The sequence below is a fragment of the Epinephelus fuscoguttatus genome, linkage group LG3 (genome assembly GCF_011397635.1).
Source record: "Epinephelus fuscoguttatus linkage group LG3, E.fuscoguttatus.final_Chr_v1".
In the NCBI taxonomy this organism is placed as follows: domain Eukaryota; kingdom Metazoa; phylum Chordata; class Actinopteri; order Perciformes; family Serranidae; genus Epinephelus; species Epinephelus fuscoguttatus.
Genome location: NC_064754.1, coordinates 11,194,254 through 11,214,301, shown reverse-complemented (window position 1 = coordinate 11,214,301; position 20,048 = coordinate 11,194,254). Strand labels below are relative to the sequence as shown.

At 41.4% G+C, this 20,048-nt stretch overlaps 1 long non-coding RNA gene across 1 annotated transcript in view; it reads left to right on the top strand.

Moving 5' to 3' along the window:
• LOC125886524 (uncharacterized) overlaps positions 1-14,700 on the top strand; it is a 60,582-nt gene extending 45,882 nt beyond the window's left edge. The window contains exon 3 of the long non-coding RNA XR_007449036.1: positions 14,625-14,700. This is a non-coding gene — a long non-coding RNA (uncharacterized LOC125886524). The remainder of the gene's footprint in view (positions 1-14,624) is intronic.
• Positions 14,701-20,048: the final 5,348 nt, after the last annotated feature.

The following is a 20,048-nucleotide window of genomic DNA, read 5'->3' as shown; positions in this document are numbered from 1 at the left end:
GTGAGCCCATCTTTAACGCTGGCAGGCATCAGAGTCATGAGACTGTGTGACTGTGGTGGCCATTTAATCCGTTGGCTGAGCGTTCTGTTGTCACTTTGATGTAAATAAAACATCCCTACACAAACACAATGTCACAGTGCACAAGGGAATTAGTCACTGCATTGTCAGCTGTATGGCTTCTCATTGTAGTCCCAGCCCTTGCATATATTTCACTGCTGTGTTTGATCTTGATAGAATCACTTAGACTGTTTTGTAAACACTTTTACATACGTATATTTGTAGAATGTATTTAAAATACAGAATGTTGTTTTAAAGTGTGTAAAAAAAAAAACAAATAGTATGACAGTGACCAAAACCAATGAGAAATTACCACAGCAGCATGCTCCCTCATTGGCTTCCCACCTGTGCTAATATTACCACACCGTTATAAGTACAGCGCAAAGAACTAGGCACCACTTCTTTATTTAATATGTTTCTACAGTAGTGGGAGAGACATTTTTATTGGTAGCAAATACAGATATCTTATTATGTAATAGGTAACTATTTTATTCCTAACATATTACAAAACTAATATTTCTATTTTTGTATTACAGTAAAACAGTAATACTCTTAGCACATGTTAAATGTAATTTAAAATGCTTTCAGTAATCAGTCATGAGCTATTAGCTGTCATTATGTTGCTTGGTTTGGTCAGTGTTTATCCTCTCTATTTAGTTATAATGTAGTTGATAAATCCTAATAATCTATTTAATCCACAATGTCTGCAGTTGTAAATGTTAATACATTGTAAATTAATGGATAATGGTCCCAGTGGACAAACAGTCCATCCAAAGGATTTTTTTTTCACATCCCAGCCCAACCCAAAATATGTTGTTATTTATGACTTAAAACTGATCTGTAAAGCTTCACTTAAAACTACTCTTACCTTTCTTGCATTTCACACAGCACTTAGAAAAAATTTGAACATCCACAACTCCACCTCCCTCCAAGGCCTACTCCCCCCTCCTCCATTACGTCTTCATTACGTCCATGATAGACGTAGGTGTTGGCATGGTAACATTTGATACACAGAAGAGGAGAGTGAGTGTAACACGCCAAGAGAAGAGTAGAAGAGAAGAGGAGTCATATATAACGTTATAGCCTATGTTACATTAGAGGCAAACTTAAAAGTACCTGTCTAGCACAAACTCTGCGACCATCTCGTCCCTTTTTAGCTTTGTCAGTTGGAGGCCTCCACATGGGGAAGACAGACAGGACACTCGGCCAATCATTGCATTCAGTCTGAATGTAATGATTGGTCTGAGTTTTCTTAGAACCATATGGGAATGGTATAATTATGAGTTTTTATTTCTGGTGGAATTCACTTACATTTTAGTGTGCCATCAGCTTATTAATAGCATTTTAACCTAAACAAAGGAAAGTGTAAAATTTCCAGAAAGGTAAGCGTGGTTTTAAAGCAGACATTTCCAAAGACTGGATCGGGGGCAATTGTGGCCTGTGGACAGGGCCGCCCCTCCCTAAACGCAGAACACGCACTGTGCATAGGGCCTCATCTTCCATGGGGGGCCACATTTTGCATGAGGGGACGCATTTGCGCATATGCGCACATGCGCTACCATGAGGCGCGCGTAGAATCAGCTCGAGGAAGAAGAGAAGAGACCTGACCACCCATGCGTCACTGCAGTGATTGACAGCACTCGACATTTGAACAATAAGAGGGGTGCGCTGGCAGGCACTTGCAGAGCTGCAGCAGGTGAAGAGTTGTCAACATGTCGTCCAAAAGAGCCTCAGGAGTATGGGCGGGGACGGAAGGGCGGGCGGGCTCCACGGAGGGGGAGACCCGAGCCTCGGGGGTATGTGCGGGGCCGGGAGGTCGGATGCTCCCAGAGAGGGGAGAGGGAGAAATATAGCTAAATAAGATGAAAATAGAAAAGAATGTCTCTGTATTTTAGTTCTGTTTTCAGTGTTTAATTAAGGTGGGAGAGGTGGAGGGCTGAGGGAGATCGGACGCCTCCAGAGAGGGGAGAGGGAGAAATATAACAAAATAAGATTAAATAGGAAAAACCTGTCTCCCTCTTTTATTTTATTTTCAGTGTTTAATCAAGGGTGGGGGATTGAGGTGGTGGAAGTTACTTTCTTTTGATGAGTAATTGATGGCTATTTGTGACTCAGATTTGTTTATTAATTTATTTCAGTTTGAAGTTATTTTTATTTAATATTTATTTATTTATTTATTTCAGGTTGAATTTTTTATTTTATTTGACTCATACAGCCAAACTACTGTATCTACAGTACATTTGTTATTGCCAGTAAAGGTTGTCAAGTTAAATGGCAAGTTGTTGTACGGTCATTTTGTACCTATGATACATTTGGGATGGGGGCCTCCAAATAAAATTTCGCTTAGGGCCCCAATTTGGTCAGGGGCAGCCCTGCCTGTGGACCAATTTTAAACAGCATGCAGCTTGTCTTTGAAAATATACTATATGTGGCGGCCACACAATATTGGTTAATCAAGCAGTTTTACTTTTGCATTTTTTTGCGTAACCTTCCCAATGTCAGGACTATCATACACTTTGTAGACATGCATCAAGAAGGAACCACACAGGCAGAACTAATGTGTTTTCATAAACAGACTGTAAACAAGTAACAAATGGATTTTTAATCGCAGACATTTCCTGCTAGGTAGCAGACATGGCCACAGCAAAGAAGTATAAGTTGACAGAGAGGGCTGCTTTGGGGAGCAGTGGAAGGTTCAATACTTTTCACTAATAGATGAAGATGGACCGTTGTGTTTGTTTCATTTGTATGTGATTTTTTTTGATAACCAATATGATGAAAGAAGCAGCTGGCCCAAGGTATTTCTTCATTATGTAATCTTGCCCCCATTCAAAATAGTTTGTACAGCCCTAACTTGAAGGAATACTTCACCCACAAAATGACCATCTGCGTATCGCTTAGTCATGCCGTGTTACCTTGATTTTTTTCTCTCCTGTGCCTCCACTGATAACAGCAAACATACTGATTTATTGATTGATTAGGGACCAAGTTTAACAACAGAAAAACTTTATCAAAACATCTGTTTACAAACTCTCAGTCAACTCGTGGAGTTTAATCCATTTTGTCTCATTTATCCAGTCGTATGCTCAGGCCGAATTAATTGCACAATATGGCTAAATAATAGAAGGAAAAAAACAACAGACAGTACAGTATCTTGAGAGACATTCAGCAGCTGTCCCTTAACTTTCCTCAAGAAACTTGAAGTTTAACCTCCTCAAGTGTAAGTTTTAAGTTAATGGATCGCATTTTAAATTGAAGCTAAATTTCAATTTAACTTTAATTTAAATTAAATTAAATTAACAAATAGCAGTGTCAGACCACAGTGAGTAAAGAGAACTGCGGGATGGCTTTTCTATAGACTTTTGCATTGACATCTGATATCAGTATACCCGCATTAATGAATAGAGCCAGTGAAATACTGCTGGGTGTATCATTTATTATATGCGCCTCTTGTCATATCACTCAGAAAGACTACATCTACAAGTTTTCTTTTTTGTTCTGTGTGTCGAGCGTCCATTAAATAGACAAGCTCTCACTGAGCTTACAGGACGTCTGTTCTGTCAAATCCTTTATTGGCGCGCTCTTATCCATGTCTTTATCCCTCTGTTTACAGCTTCCTTGTCCTCTTAACATTTCTTTATCTCTCCTCTTTTCTTTCCTCTTGGCATTTATCCAACTATTTCCCCTTCTTTCTTTTTCCATCCTCCCCTCCCTCCTTACTGTGTCCCCTGCTGGAAATTCCAATACACAGAGACTGATCCTCCTGAGGTAATTACAAATTTTGGCAAGACTGCAGTCCACTACAGACGATGCATATGTGTGCAGTTTCTGTATTTTTCCTAAGCTTGCAGTGTGAGTCATGTCAGTGTTACAACAATCTTAAGAAGTCATTTCAAGGGTGTTTGTCCGCAGCAGCTCCTGCACCACTCTCCCTTTATCACAGCCCTTTATCGGGTGATGCACTCCCTCACATACAAAAGTCAACATTTTTATAACAAATATTTGACAAACAGATTGTTACATTACTGATTTTATGTCTTGGTGATTTATGCTGTGACATACTGGAACAGAGGAGCAGACAAACATGCTCATCTCCTCCTCCTCTGCTTCTCTTCCCATTCTTTCCTTTGTCACATGCCTAAATTACAGCATTGACCATCCCTGTCTATTCTGTTGTTGCAGAAATAAAAGCTTAACCACACATTTACTGTGAGCTCTGACCAGTCTTTTAAATCAGATTGGCAGTAGCTGTGCCAGCCAGGGAAGAAAGGAGAGCTGTGTACACTCTCCAGCTGCTGGTTGGCGTGTGGGTGTTCTGCTATTCTGACAATAAATCAATACACTATCTGGTCAACCGACCTCATGTCCCACGTCCTGTGGGAAGGTGGGGAGCATGGATGAAGAGGAAAAAAAGGCGAGTTAAGAAAACGGCACACTTTTATGTAGGCACAGACAAATGGAGAGTGCCAGTCAGCTGGCAAGCAGCCACTTCCATCCAACCTGCATGTCTCTACTTCTCTAGTTTCTGATTAAATACCACTCTTGGTTCAAGAACCTCTTAGATTGCTGTGCTTATACATCATATAATTGACACTGCAGCTGCACAGGGTCAAAGTCTATTTAAATGGTAATGATGATCAAAAAATGATGTGAATATAAAATCAAACATTTCTGCAATGTTGGACCACAATGTTGGACATCAGTGCATCTCTGATGGCCAGATAACCAATCTGATTACAATCCTTCATGGTTTTCCTGGGCTATATGTAGTTAGCATTATGTAGTTATTAGTGTCGTCTGTACTCCCGTCTAGAGGGTGTCGATATAAGGGACCTGAGGCTGCCAAAAAGACCAGAATAACTAGTGCACTTAAACATTTTAGTTAAAAACACAACTACAGTCTGTAAACCCACACAAACACATGGATGAATGGTATGTTTAAACTATGAATGAGACAAAAGTGTTATCATCTTCATGTGCTCTCACTTGCCCTTCTTCCTCACCCATACAGATCAATGCTCTTTCGCACACACAAATCAATCAGTGGTTAAACTGATCAGGGCTCATGTAAATGCTACAACTACTTGATACCTTTTCTGTCTGATCTTATTTGTTGACATTGCTGGAGACTTTGTTCACGTTGTTTTGAAGGTCGGGTTTGTTGGATTTAGTGGCATCTAGTGGTGAGGTTGCAGATTGCAGCCAACAGAAACTTCTCCAGTGTGCCAAGCATTGTAGGAGAACTATGGCAGCAGATGTGATAACACCAATGGCCTTATCTTGAGCCAATGTTTGGTTTGCCCTTTCTGGGCCAACGCATTGTCCTCTACTTTGTCAGCAGCCTTTTGCCTAAATATTATGTGCTAGGTATTCTTCTGCGTCTGCTGTTGACCTTCCAGGATGTGCTACCAACACTGGAATGTCAACACTGGGGTTTGCTGGACCCATGCACCACAACTCCCACCCGCTCTATAGGGACTTTGCAGCTCCTAACATTACATTGTTACAGGCAGGATTTAGACCTGACACTGTCCATTGATGTATCATACCACAGCAACTGCGCCGTCCGGCCGACCAGCAGCATATCATAACAAGGCAAAAGGTTACGTCCAGCCACATTGCATCCTGATGCCACCTGGCTGCATATCATGCCACCTTGACAGGTGCTGTCCAGCCAATCGGTGGCATATCATAACAACATGAGAGGTTATGTCCGGCTGTGTTTCATACTGACGCCTCCCGACCGTGCACCATACTGCCGTGAAAAGTGGCTTTTGGCGTCAGTTGTCTGACGTGGAAATCACTCAAAAAATGGTGGTATTCAATGAGTTTGGAATGAGAATGGGCCGGCGGCTACTGTAGGAACAACTTGGTGCACTCTGAAAAAGGACCCACTCTGTAGGTAGATATAACAGCTCATTCTTAATTAACGACAACAGAACAGTTTTTATTTTCATGTGATTATCCACTAAATAAAACATAGTTATGAATATTCTATCTCATTTCTCCTGATATCCCCCTGAATCCTAAACACAGCTCCATTATCATGGGGACAGATGCTGTAAGTGGCTTGCTGTAACGACTGCCTATTGAAGTAGTAACTTTTGCAAACTTGTCTTGGAGAGATAGATGAATTTTCACATTTTTAATATCTGCTTATAATGTGTCTAAAACCACTTCATGGTGTGGTTAGAGCAGTCAAATTTTAATCTGTGTTCAATGCTTCTTAGATGCATTAACACTTTGTTTGAAATCAGATTGCTAACAAATCCTCCCAAGATGCATAAATTGTCTCACGGAGACCAATTTACACCTTGTTATAACATGTTATGTTTTGGATATCTTATCTGAATAAGAAAAATTGCAGGAGATAAGAAAATTGTGTGAAGGTACACACAGTGCATTGCAATCAGACTGCCAGACCACCTTTAGATATAAAGCCACAGTGCAGCTAAAAAGTTATTTATCAATGTATGATGCCAGGGTGACCCCATGGCTTAGGGGTTAAAACTCCAACCCTGAATCGTAGCAAGCACAGTTGAAATCCGGATTGGAATCTCTTTCCTCTTGTCCTGTCATTTCTTTCTGCTATCACTCTGAAAGTATGAAACCCATCCATGAAGCAAGGAGGAAACACAATGTTTGAGAGCCCATATACAACAGCATTGCCTCTCTTGACCAACATTTTGTTTGTTTCTCACCGGCTTCACTGACTTAATCTGCATATTGACATCCAATCACAGTCAAGATGTCAGATCAGATATTGGAGCCAAGATAATGAGAATGGATATTAACCTGGTGCAGCCTGGTCTCAATCCCAGAGCACTGAAATATGCTGCTTTTGCAGCGTCCCTCACATCATAATGACACCAGGGGCACCCTATAGTGTTTGTAGAAGATGCACAGGGCTTTCAACCATCTCCTATGCAAAGACACCCACATCTTCCATTAGTCCACCTACGTTATGTACCGCCAGTCCCTGTTACATCAAGATCTGCCGACTCCCTGTGTCAAGATACAATGCGTTGCCTGGTGAAAATGCATATGCCTATGATCAGAAGTCATTTTCTGGATGACATATTTAGATACAGATCACATGGGAAAACCAGGTGTAGTAGATACCACCTGACTTAAGTCAGTACAAACTAATGACAGAAAAGAAGCCCACACTTTAATGACACAGTGTATGTTTCTGCTTGTTAAACCTTCATTTGTAGGGCCTGAGAGTCCACTAAAAGTGTAGCCCTAGAGCACATCCTCTGCAGCTGTTCCACAGCACTGGGGAGAGATGATACAGATGGAGGCATGATCAAATCTTGAAGGTCATTGTTAAAAGCCATCTGCTCTGATTTTGATGGGATCGTGCCCTTAAAAAATACTTCCACCTTTACGAGAGTCATGGAGTATCAAAGACCTGCTGCGAAGAAACAATGGAAATTCCTCCAACATGCTGAGATCAGGAATTGTTCTCTTGTCTTAATCCACTGAGCAAAGCTGTCCTTCTGGTGCTGACAGTCCCTTGGGAGGATCACGTGGATGAAGCCTTTGAAAGGTAACTTGCCAAATACAAGGAGCTGGTTACTGAATGTGGGAATGATTGGCTTGAGAGCAAGGAGCTTTCCAGTAGAGGTTGGATTCTGGGGCTTTGCTGCCCGATGGCTGCCTGACAAGCCTTCATCTTGTTGGGCATTAAGTGGAAAAGGGGGTGAATTGGTTGAAGAGGGATTTGATCAGCCTTGGCTGGGTCACCTGGTGTGTCCAGAAGCAAATAATGTTTCCGCAATAAATCCGTATCGACAAATGAACATAGAACCCCATATATTCTATACCTCCTGCCATTTCCCTTTATTTTTCCTTCTCCATTTTTATTTCACCTTTCAGTCTCACTCCTTTGCTCTTGTGTTCTCCCCCTGAGGAACAGAATTATAGCAAGGTTAAACCACAAACAAGATACCCCCACTCCATTGTACAACATGTCTCTGGTGCATTCAGAACTCATCAAACATTAAGACACCTCAGTCATGTCTACCTTGTTTTGTTTTGAATAATTTATAGTGCTCCAGTCATTGTTTTCCTCGTACGCAGTTCCTCTAAATTAATTACCAAAGACTCAAAGATGGATTATGATGTGACCTTGGATGCTTTCATTCCTGAGCACGCTGTAGGCGCACAATGGGTATGTCTGTGAGTGTGTATGTACAGTATTCTACCATACACATGCATGCACTGTAAACATGCATGTCAGTATGTATATGTATGCTCCACTCCACTCCATCTCAATGACTGCGTTTACACGCACAACATATTCATGTCTGAGCTGTTTAGGTGGTTAATGAAAATGAATATACCACGAATATTCCTGTCAACATGCAGCCGCGCATACTCCGATTAAAGGGCCAGTGTGTAATATTTGGCATGGTTTATTGTCAATCTGAATCTGAATCTGAATATTCTACCCATTAATATGTTTATACAAGTGTATAATCGCTATAAAATAAAATTCGTTTGGTTTTTGTAGCCTTATAATTATGCTTATATATATATATATATATATATATATATATATATAACAAGGGCCTTGCTTTAGAGAGGTCGCCATCTTGTGCCGCCATGTATGTATGGCAGACCTAGCGGACAATCCAGCCAGCCAGAGAATACGTTCCGCGTGTATAAATAAACCAACGAAGACAGCGGGAGGAAGGAAGAAGGAGGAGGAAACAGCAGAGAGTGTTAGTAGTTTGTCGATAGAGAGTAGTGAAAAGTTTTTTTAGTTAGAAAGTTTGCGAATGGACCACACTTACCACGCAACAGGAGAGAATGAACCCGAACCGTCATCTGCGAGGAAAAGAAGACACAACTTCACTCCTTGTGATGCACTCTCTGCAGCGCTTTTCCTCCTGATGATATATCTCCCCAACGATGGCAGCAGTAACACCGAATCCCATTCTGTGCATTCAGCCTCTCTTCTCGCCCGCTCAGCATCAAACACATGGAGTTCCTCATCTGTATGCTCCGGCTCAAACAGGTATAGCTCTGGGTCTGTGTCCGCTTCAAGAAACTCTTCAAAATTGTGTTCAAAGTCGTCCATTGCAGCTACTATAGTCCAGAGATATTGCTAGGCTAAATAAACAGCTGAGCTCTGTTTACAGGCTACGCTGTCAGTCAGTGTGCGGGCTGGAGATTGGTGGAGCAGAGAGGGGAGGGGGTATGGTAAATGAGTATGTGTGTATGAAGTGTGTCTGTTACGCTAGAAGAGTCAGAGTTTGGGACGGAGTCTTTTACCCCCTGGAGTGTTACCGGAGTTTTTGGAGTGCTCAAATAAACTGGCCTTTTTCCCGAATGCTCCTCTGGTCTCCTGCTCGTGAGGGATTCATTACAATATCGTAACATGGCTTAGATTTCTAAATAAATATTCACCTCGTTGCTAGATAGACCTACTCCTGAAAAACTCTTGCGCAAGGCTTTTTGTCCCCACGAGGCCACCGTCATTTACCCGACGGGAGGGGTGAGCGAGTGAGCCCTGCAATCTAGAATTTGACCACTGATGTCACTGTTTTCAACCCATTTTACACACTGGCCCTTTAACATGCTGTAACATGTTGTTTATCATGTCAAAATATGGAGAAGTTGAACAGCTGGAGCTGTGCTATTTTGCTTCTTTACAGTTGTGCTTTTCTTTTGGGCATGCATGTCTACCCAACAGCCTTGGCTAGTTGGTGTGTGTACAACGCACAGAGCTGACTGTAAGCAGGCATGAGGCTGTGTAAAAACCCCAATGGAGACGCATATTCCTAATATGCTGTATTCATGTCCAAAGAATGCTTCTAAAACCAGGATAATACCACCACATCCCACATGTCTTAATCGGAAAATGCTTCATTCGAAAAAGGCCCAATTTGGAAAATCCAAACATAATATGTTGTTTGCATGACCCATATTAAATTAAGAGTATTGTCATATAACAGTGGAGAATTATACCGTTTTTCCACCAAAATTCTAATATATGCAGGTTTTTCAAATATGGGAATACCCGTTAAAAAAAAAAAAAAAGCTAAAACTAACATGTTCACCTGGATGTCATATTTCCATATCTGTTGATCAGAGCCACTTGGAGCTGGAGCCGATAAACACCTATGACAACTGCAGATTAATTTGTCCCAGCAGTGACTGCCAGTTGTAACCTTTCCCATTAAATACAAAAGCCAGATGTTAACAGGGTTTTTGTCCTGTGGGAAAGGGGCTTTAGTGTGTGTGTGTAAACCTAGTCACTGTTTAAAAGGTGTCTCCCAGATGAAAGATGAATCTTTTTAAAATAGCAGGAAAATATAGAGATAGAATTATAGAGTGTGTGTCCTAGAATAACACAGTAAACGAACTCAATTACATTGGTTAGAACTGTTGGTTGTTAAATACACTAAGAGAGAGAAGCACACAGGGAGAGCAGAAGAGAGGAGACAAGCACAAGCCACCATGATAAAGAGGTGAAGAAAGGCATAAGGGAGCAGGACATAAAAATTGGAAGAAGACATCGAGACAGATGGAGAAAAATAGCCAAAATAACACCAGAGTGAGACAAACAGAGACATGAGAGAGTGTGCTTCTGATTACAAGGGAAGAAAGATTGCCTTGGTGACATATTAGTTTAATCAAGCGAAGCTGTATGGGAGAAGGGAGAATCAAATCATTCGACAGGGCTGTCATCATTCAGCTAAATTGATGCGGGTCCTTTCTCGTTTTTATCCCTCTCTGTGTCTCTGATATATTGTGATGTGCACAGACGGCGACTGGAGCAAGATCTGACCACAAATTGCCGACTATTCAAAAGTGCACTAGAGTCAGTGACTGAGTTTGTGTGCGTGAATGTATGCAAACAGTTTTTATTTGTGTTATTTGTGTGGATGTGGGCATGCATTTGGATTTGTGTGCGTGCGTGCGTGCGTGCGTGCGTGCGTGCGTGCGTGCGTGCGTGCGTGCGTGTGTGTGTGTCCTTCCCAGAAATGGACTGCCTGCAGCTCGTTGGCCACCTGGTCCTCTGTGATAGCTCTAACCCAATAAAGAGCTAAGAGAGACTGACTGGCAGTGGCTGTCAGGGCAAACTCTGCCAGACCACACAGGCAGAAAGGAAACCTCCCACTCGTGTGAGTGTGTATGTGCAGTGGATCACCTGTCTCGTTTTAAGTTCTTTGTTCTGCGTTTACAGTACATATACACTAATTATATGTATGGGAGAGAGTCTACGCGCTGCTGATGTCTTTCTTAGTATCTGTCATATTGTACACCAGATGGAAACTTCCATTTAAATACACTGTAAATCCAGACTTTGGCAACTGAATGTGCAGCCCCTGCTTTTGAACATAAAGATATTGAGTTGACATGAGACAAGAACAAGGGAGAGAAAAGCAACACTTGTCAGACTTGTCTTTTATCTGCTGACAGCACAGGACAGAATGACAGCTCGCGTATTTTAACAGACAGATGATATGCATGCTAAAAAGCCCCTTTTCCATAGTTATACAAGAATATGAGGTTTCTTATGCACACAATAATGTATTATCTACTAACTATGGTTGAAAGGAATGACTGAAAAACATAACACACAGCTTTCTAACGGTGTTTTGAAGCTGAGATTTGCATGTTGTTGCCATTTTTGCTGGTTACTGGAGGCAGAAAGTTCCATTTTGGGCAAATGGGAAGAGATCTGTGGGATGTGAGATTGGATGGGCAACTGAAACCCACAGGGACTGACAATGAAAGACTGAGACATCTTCTTCTTTTTTTTTAACCTTAAAGAGAAAACAGACAACTTTCACCCTTCTTGCATTTCCAAGTTGTGTTACTGTTGGGACTGCTGTTGTAAAGACAACCAGAATGCTGAAACTACCATCTGGGTAGAGTTTTCACCATTACTTTGGTTGTGTCATTGTCCACCATTTCTGCTACCAAGCATAGTAACAAGAAGAACATACATTAATACTCTTTGGTAACTGGGTAGCTAGCGGGGAAAGCAAAAGCATTATCCTCTTTCTTTCTTGGTTGTGCAATGGTTGACACAATTCTTTTGTGCTGTAAATCGAGCCATCAGTTTCCCAGGAGATCATACACGATGGCAGACAATAGTGCATAGTGAAAGCACGGCTTATAGGGAGCCAATCTAAATGTCAATGGCACTATTATTCTACAGACATTACATTGTACAATCAACATTTACTTCATAATGAAAACACATTAAACAAAGTGGTTCTTCAACTTAGAGTCAACTGAAATGCCATCTTTTTTTGATCCTGTATCGATGTGAAATAATTGCTATCATTGTTGCATGCTCAGGTTAAATCCTCTGTAAAACATGATGGTGGCATTTAAATTGGCAACACTCGTGCCACCTCTAGAAACTAAAGCCTCGCACACGGTACATGTTGTCTTTTTCCTGGTGGGACTTTCCGTTGTAAAGTACTGCCAAATTGCTGACATTTTGTTAACAGCTAATGTTACATTATTTACCAGACATCCATTCTTCACTGCTGTAACAGCAGTGGTTAGTGCCTGCACAACACACCTTGTTGTATAGGCTACTGTTTTTTTTTTGTTTTTTTTTTAAACTTTTACTTAAAAGTTTATTAACAAATGAAATGGTATTGGATCAGCGCATAGACTCACATACTCAATGAAACCTGATCCAGCATTTTAGGCAGTGCTGGAAGCATTTCTGATACTGATATCCATATCCTAACATCTCTAGGTTTTTGCCCTAAAAAACATAACTTTAAAATAATAAATAATTTATAATAAACTTTTACTTGTATAGAACTTTTCAAAAACAAGTTTACAAAGTGCTTTACAGGCACAAAAAACAAAATACAAAGTGCAATTGCAAGACTGGAGTAATTCAAAGAGGCTTAAAACGGAAACAAATAAAAGAGACGAATAAAAATTTGAGAACAGACAGCATTAATGACAGCATAGAGTAAACAAACAACCAAAGACACACACACACACACACACACACACACACACACACACACACACACACACACACACACACACACAAAATCTATTCAAAAGCCAGTTTATTAAACACAGAGTTTTGAAGGGGGACACAAGTATTTCAAAAAGTTTTCCTTTTTTATCTCACTCTCTGAAGGGGTGCTTTAGTGTCTGTGTTTGATTGACAGCTTGCAGGTTGAGTGAAGGGTTAATGTAGGTCACTTTATATGATATAAAGGGTGAGATTTTGGACACAGCTGTGGAAGATAGCAACAATTATTCATGCATAATCTCACACACTTATTTTATCAACATAAGAGTGCTATTGATATATATTGATAGCATGCCGAGGAGCTGTCTGAGAGAGAAAATGTCAGGGATTTACACACACACACACACACACACACACACACACACACTCACACACACGTGCAAACAACATGCTGGCACACACGTAAGGGAACCTCCATTTCTCCTGGGTTAATGGCAGTCTGCGTGTAGAGGGGAAATAAGGCAGTCAGAAATTATATTACATCGTGTGTGTGTGTGTGTGTGTGTGTGTGTGAGTGAGAGAGAGAGCGAGAGAGAGAGAGAGAGAGAGAGAGACAGACAGACAGACAGACAGACAGACAGAGAAAATGTAATATAATAGATTTGTTTCCATGAAGAGAGCGATTGAGAGATAAAGAGCAAGAGCCTCTGGTTACTGTTTCATCAGAGCAGATAGACTGGAGTCCGCTTTCTGTCTTGCTCAGCCTCTATATGGCCAAACCCTGCAGACACTTTTACATACAGATATAAGCGCTATTCTTATTCATACACACATGCTGTGCACACCTACACATACATTCAGTTAGGCAGAAACACCATGCTCTCAACATAGTCTCCTTAATACCAACTTAATCTGAATTCCAACTTGCAAGGCTATAAGATAAGGCGTTAATCAATTTATTCGGTGGATGTGCTTTAAAAGCCCAGGGTATATCCAACACACACACACACACACACACACACACACACACACACACACACACACACACACACACACAAAACAACACTTTATCCAGTGAGTAGTTTGTTCAGCAATTTCTAAACTGAGTAGTTTCAAATTTCATGTGCCATGTGGCACCCAGTCTGCTCCGTTCATTTCTGAATGAAGCATGAAATAGTCATAAGCTGCACTGTTCCTCAGTACGATGGACAGCACCACTGCAACACTCACACTGCAACGTCCAGCTCTGATGAGTTGCACATTTGATGGTGTGATAATGTGTGATTAGTTCAGTGGCTGGCTTGTGTGTGCATGCTTAGCACTTTTTGCAATGTGCAGGGCTTAGGGAAATGATGTTACATCATTTCAGTGCTCCGCAGAACCCTTTGAGTGGAAAATACTTTGTGCTCATGTATAAGCCTCACATTCACAAGCTGGTGTAGCTCAATACATTCACGCAGCAGGGGGTAACTTTGAACATGCTTATTTTAGAAGCTATGTCAACATGTTGTGTTTTTTATTTTCTTGGTTAATGCAAAACACATCTTGGCACTGGCGTGTATCTCACTTACTGACTTGTATCTTTTTCCCGCAGGCGAGAGTTGTTCTGTCATCATCAGATGAGATCTACACATGTTGTGCCACCTAAAGGTAAGAAAATTAATAGAAGCAACAGTTTAGATGCACACATATTGATGTCATCTCCTACAGGCAAAGAAAGTAATAGCTGAGATTTGAACTCTGCGATATAATTGATCTGCCAGTGCCTGCATTGGTTTCTTCAAATGCTTCATATCCCTAAAATCTGTATAACCTAAGTTAAAAGGTTATGTAAGTCAATAAACCATTATAATTGAAAAAGGTATTGAAATGCATTATAAATGAAAAAAACGTCTTCTCTTCAAAAAATGCTGTTTTTCATTACATTTTACAAAATGAAAACACAAAAACATATTAATCCAAAACATTTTTAAATGATGAAACATGAACAAAATATTTCTAAAACTGAACTGTGTACACTGTTTAATTTTAGAGATATGCTTTTATTTGTGAGCAGAGTGCAAAGGCATTTTAATAAACTGCTTCAAAAAATGAGGGAACACTTAAATCACACATCAGATTCTGATGAACAAATTATTCAAGTTGAAAATCATTACTGATGCACATTGTATAATTTGTTGGGCACAATAAATGGAAACCAAAATCGTCAGCCCACTGAAGGCTGAATTCAAAATTACACCGAAAAAGAGCTGATCCAACTTGTGTGAATTTTATCACGGCAACTCATAATGTGACTCAGTAGCATGTACGGCCCCCGCATGCCTGTATGCACTCCCAGCAACGTCTGGGCATGCTCCTGATGAGTGGGCGGATGGTGTCCTGGGGGATCTCCTGCCAGACCTAAAATCAGGGCATCAGTGAGCTCCTGAACAATCTGTGGTGGTACTTGGCGGCGTCATCCAGGAACTGCCTATACACTCTGGCCGCATGAGGTCCAGCATTGTCCTGCACCTGGAGGAGCCCAGGGCCCACTGCACCAGCACAAGGTCTGACAATGGCTCTGAGGATTTTATACCGGTATGTAACAGCAGCCAGGGTGCCATTGGTTATGACGTGAAGGTCTCTGTGACCCTCCAAGGATATGCCTTACCAGACCATTAATGACCCACCGCCAAACTGGTCATGCTGGGTGATGTTACAGGCAGCATGATATTCACCATGGCGTCTTTAGACTTTTTCACGCCTGTTACATGTGCTCAGTGTGATCCTGCTCTCAACTGTGATGAGAAGGGGGTGCCACTGGCATCCCTGCTAATTCTGGTGTTCTCTGGCGAATGCCTCTCGAGCTGCACAGTGCTTGGCTGTGAGCACAGGTCCCACTAGAGGACGTCAGGCCCTCATGGAGTCTGTTTCTGACAGTTTGTCAGAAACACCAGTAGCCTGCTGAAGTTCATTTTGCAGGGCTCTGGCAGTGCTTCTCTGGTTCCTCCTCACACAAAGGAGCAGATACTGGTCCTGCTGCTAGGTCGATGCCCTTCTACGGCCCTGTCCAGCTCTCCTCGTGTAACAGACGCTCTCCTGGTATCTCCTCCATGCTCTTGAGACTGTGCTGGGAGACACAGCAAACCTTCTTGTGACTGCACATATGGATGTGCCATCCTTGAGGAGCTGGACTACCTGCGCAACCAGCTGGGGTGCAGGTACCACCTCATGCTGCCAGTAGTGACAAGGACACTAGCAGACACAAAACTAGAGAAGAATCAGTCAGGAAGGAGAAGGAGAGAGCAACTGCCTGTGGACACCACATGTAAAACCATTCCCTTTTTGGAGGTGTCTTGCTTTTGCCTCTCCATTGCACCTGATGTCACTTTCATTTGCACCAAAGCAGCTGAAACTGATTCACTAAACAGACAGATTGATATCCTTGAAGTTTAACTGTCCTGGTGTTAGACTGTACTATACTCATTTCTCTGGTGCCACCATGCAGTTTTGTGCTACACGTACTGTGATGTAATGACATCAATACAAGCATACAACATGATGATACAAAAGACAGAAGCCTTTGCTTTCTGCTGCATAAAGACTGAATGCTCTTGCTAGTATGGTTTTTGTGTGCTGTTATGTTTTCTTTTCTTTTGTGGCTGTTTGCTGGTGTTCTGTACTGAAACAACATCTGAAATCACATTTTACCATCCTTTTTTGCAATCAAGAATAATGTTTTTATATGCATTGTCAGTAGATTTATTTTTTCCTTTTCACTTAAAGGAATGAAAAAGTTATTTGGAGAAATATCTCTATTCTTCTCAATTTCTGGAGAAGCTTGACAGTGTTTGATGGACAGCAGCTGGCAGGCTGAGCACTGACAGTGGGAGAAGAGATAAAATAAACTAACTTGTAAGTGCAACAGCTTACTAGCCATGGGCAGATCGTTTGTTGTTAGCAGTGGTATTGAAGAGTAAAGACCACCCCAGCATCTACACGAATACTTGCTGTTTAATGTGCTGCAGCTGAGCATCTAATTAGCATTCTAGCCTGCAAAATGACATTAGCAGTTTCTTTTTTTCCCCAGTGAATGGTTGTTTGGTCACTTAACAAGCTAAGGTGCAGGTTAAAATGTGTTCATGTTTATGAGTGTGATAAGAAGGAGACTAATGCAAAAAGGCTAATGTGAGTTGATGTTTAAAGTCTGTGGCTCTTGTGTAGCAGGGTATTATTTGTTTGTTCATCAGTGTGACCGTCTGGTTATGATAGAACATTGCTTTCACTGCTTTATGCAAAATGTGGTTTCAAAGGCAGCATTTTGATTGGTTCTCTGTCTTCACTTCAAAAAGAGGAGCAATAAGCAGTGGATCCAGCTGTTTGGTATTTTATGAAGGTTTCAGATACATTATAGCACTAAAAATAGGCTAGAGGTTCCCAGAGGTTAGACTAGGTCTCCCACAGCTTAAAGCTCATTTATTAGTCCTCCTACTTAAAACTTTTTCTCCAGTAATGAAAACATAATGAATAAAACATATATCTGACCTTTGTGTGTTTAAGTATGTTAGTCAGTGCAGCTAGTGATAGGCATTCCTTCATTCTGTTTTTCACTCACATACTCAGACACTCCTCTGTCAATCTCTAGATAGCAGTTGGAAAGATCTGTGATTGTTAAGATTTTTAATCTCTGGCTGCTTTGCGGGTAACTCCGTCCCTGGACTGTGTCTGAAGCTGCGTCCACACTTTACATTTTGAGCACATTTTAGAAATGCTGTTTTTCAAGTCCATCTCCCACTGTGTGAGTAAATTACCCGCAACGAGAAGGCAATGCTCCCAATTTGTGTGCTCACTGTTCGGTGCGATCGCCAAGCCACAACCTGAGTACTCGCACTGTACGTGTAAAATTGATACTGGAATGGCCCATCGTCCCCTGTGGACCCTTTTTGGTGCAGGCCAGGGACAACTTTGTTCGCTAGTGTATGTTTGGTATGTTTGTAATGTTACAGCACTGCTGTTCATAATAATGTAGAGACAGAGGTCCCAGAAAGAGCTTAAAAGTCAATTTTGCAAAAGCAGAACAGTCCAATTTTTGATTTTCCCCTCTTGTTTATCTGGTCTCCCTCTCTTTCTCTTTCTCACACACACACACACACACACACACACACACACACACACACACACAGAAGCACAAGATAACAAGTTAGCAGCACCAACATAATAGCTGGGTATACATTGTTTAATTGATAGAGTGAGAAAAAGGCGCCGACCTTGGGGAATGTGCATGAGGCTGTGCTTTAGTTGCGCAAGAGCCTGACAACAGCCGACCAAAATTAATGGCATGTCAGAAACTCATCCGAATGTCCAATAGTCAGTTGGGAGTTGTTGATCGGGGCCATGATCGTTCCTCGCTCCCACCTGTATACTGCATGGAAAACCATGTCCAATGAATCTGAAATTCAGTTTGACTCTAAAATGAGTTATGTAACTAAATATTCAGGTCAAAGGTGGGCTCAAATTAACAGCGTATCACCAGCTTTTGAAATTAGTGGACACTTTCCACTCCTCTTCATTCATATGCATGTATTGTCTTTGTGGCAGCAGTAGGTGAAACTTACAAGTACAGGTACAAATGCGCTAGCCTTGCAATGACATTACCAACAAACCTCAATGTCTGTCATGTGAATAAAGATCAGTCTAATATTAGAGCCTTTACATGCTCCATTAAAAAATGACACATCTGGGTGTCAAAATATAAAGTTCTAGTCTTCGAATAAAATTCAACCCCAATTTTGTTCAACATACAGCATCCCATTTTCAGGCCACAGGGTTTTAGTAAGGTTTTATTTCCGGATCACTAATAAAGAAAAAAATCGAGGAAGGAACAGAAAGTCATAGCCATATGCCTCTGCTGAACCTGGAAACGAGTGTTGGCCTCCCAATTAACAGTGCTGAAAAAACGAGCCTGTAGCTAAAACTAATTGCCAAGCTCTGATATAATGGGTGTTCTTTGATGTTATGTTACATCTTGTTAACTTAACAAGCAGCTATAAAGCAGCCCTGTGATAGGGCCGGAGGATTATTCATGTTTGTTTGTATTAGCAGAGAGTATTGTGTCTGTACCTCAGGAAGAAATATTGGTATGCTGTATTGGATTTTTTGTAGAAAGTTATTACCCCTAGACCCAGTGATTGGTAATTTTACCTAAGCAGTCTAAGGCCCTGTTTCCACCATGCTGAAAACACCAGGTGCTCCTCAGGAAACACCCAGCTGGGAGCACTTCAGCACTCTAGAGGCACAGCAGTTGGTTTGGTTGTGTCTGGTTGCTATGATACAGAATAGCTGATGAAGTAAAAATGTCTGCACAAGGTAGAGTCGTTGCTCTTGAAGAAGGGAGGGCTGAAGCACGTAGGGAGAGAGGACGGAGCTGCTGGTCTATGTTGGTTCATGAGAGGAAACATAAATTAATATATACACAGTATATTAACATACTCCTCCACTGTCGTTGTTGTTCAGCTGGTCTTCGTTGTATTTGTCCTGCCCCTCCTCCACTGTGATTGAATGGCTGAGTAAAAAGTGACAGTGGCGAGCACAGCCTTTTACCCAAAGTTGAGCATTTTTTAACTGTCAGCGCTGAGGAAAAAAAAAAAGCAAACAGGCAGTGCTCAGTGCAGAATATACACTCAGCGCCTCATCACACTGCTGGACTCAGGGATTTCTTAACTGTATTTGTGAGTACAGCACTTCACCTTCCTGCAATAATGACATTATGAGATGCCTCTTGGGTGTTTTTACTGTAGGACATCCATCTTGACAAACCAGAGGTTGTCAGCAGGCTGTAGTTACACTTGCTAATGTGATACCAACAGTGGAATTTGATAGAGCAAAGCAAATCAAGAATATGTGATTTCAAGTTTTTTTTTTTGGAACAACAGAGAGTTGTGTAATGAGGATGTACAGGTATATGTCCACAGCTCTGCAATGCCATGTGCATGAGCCTTAAGCAGAGGATCGATGTTGTTCTCTGACTCATTAATGCTTT